Below are 314 nucleotides of genomic sequence, written 5' to 3'. Positions count from 1 at the left end.
GGAATATTAGACTTTCCTGTGTTCATCTTAAAATCTTCCTTCCCATAGCTCGGTGCCTGTAGCACAGTGGTTACAGTGCTGACCACATGCACCGGGCCTGGCAGGTTTGAACCTGGCCTCAGGCCTACAAAATAACAATGACAACTGCAACCAAAAAATAGCCGGGTGTTGTGGCAGGCACCTGTAGTCCCAGCTACCTGGGAGGCTAAGGCAAGAAATCACTTAAGCTCAAGAGTTTAAGGGTGCTATGAGCTGTGATGCTATGGCTCTAGGGTGACATAGACTCTGTCTCAAAAAAAAAAAAAAAAAAAAAA

This window comes from Otolemur garnettii, unplaced genomic scaffold (genome assembly GCF_000181295.1).
Source record: "Otolemur garnettii isolate 467f Iridium unplaced genomic scaffold, OtoGar3 scaffold00151, whole genome shotgun sequence".
Classification (NCBI taxonomy): domain Eukaryota; kingdom Metazoa; phylum Chordata; class Mammalia; order Primates; family Galagidae; genus Otolemur; species Otolemur garnettii.
The sequence above is the reverse complement of the archived record's forward strand: the minus strand, read 5'-3'. Positions refer to the sequence as shown.